Here is a 576-nt window from a genome sequence, read left to right as displayed (position 1 = left end):
ACAGTTGTAACATGAGCAAGCTCATAGTCTGGTCTGCGTGACAACGCATAAGCCAAAGTCATCTGCTTCCCCGGCTTATACTTCACCTCGTAGTTCAATTCCGCAAAAAAGGATAGCCATCTAGCCAAGCTCTGCGAGAGGTGGGGCGACTGAGTCGCAGTGCGTAGTGACGCATGATCTGTATAGATCACAAACGGCTTGGAGCCGAGCAGGTGGACCCTGAACGTGACAAATGCATACTTCATCGCCAGTAGCTCCTTGTCATGAATTGGGTAGTTATTCTCTGCAGCTTTGAGCTGTCGAAATTCGAACGCGATCACCCGATCTCACTTCTCGGCGTCTGCTTGCAGTAGTGCACAGCCGATGGCAAAGTCCGAAGCACCACAAACGACACTAAAAGGACGACCAGGGTCTGGCAGCGCAGTATTGATGCATGCAGGAGGGCGTCTTTGACCCCGTCATGACCTCCTGATGCTCGGTGTTCCAACAGCATTCTACATCCTTTTGAAGGAGATTGAATAATGGCCGGGCCATTTCTGCGTAGTTTACACGGTACTTGTGCAAGTAGTTAGCGAA

Source organism: Plasmopara halstedii (genome assembly GCF_900000015.1).
Source record: "Plasmopara halstedii genome assembly, contig: Scaffold_470, whole genome shotgun sequence".
In the NCBI taxonomy this organism is placed as follows: domain Eukaryota; phylum Oomycota; class Peronosporomycetes; order Peronosporales; family Peronosporaceae; genus Plasmopara; species Plasmopara halstedii.
Note: the sequence above shows the minus strand (reverse complement) of the source record.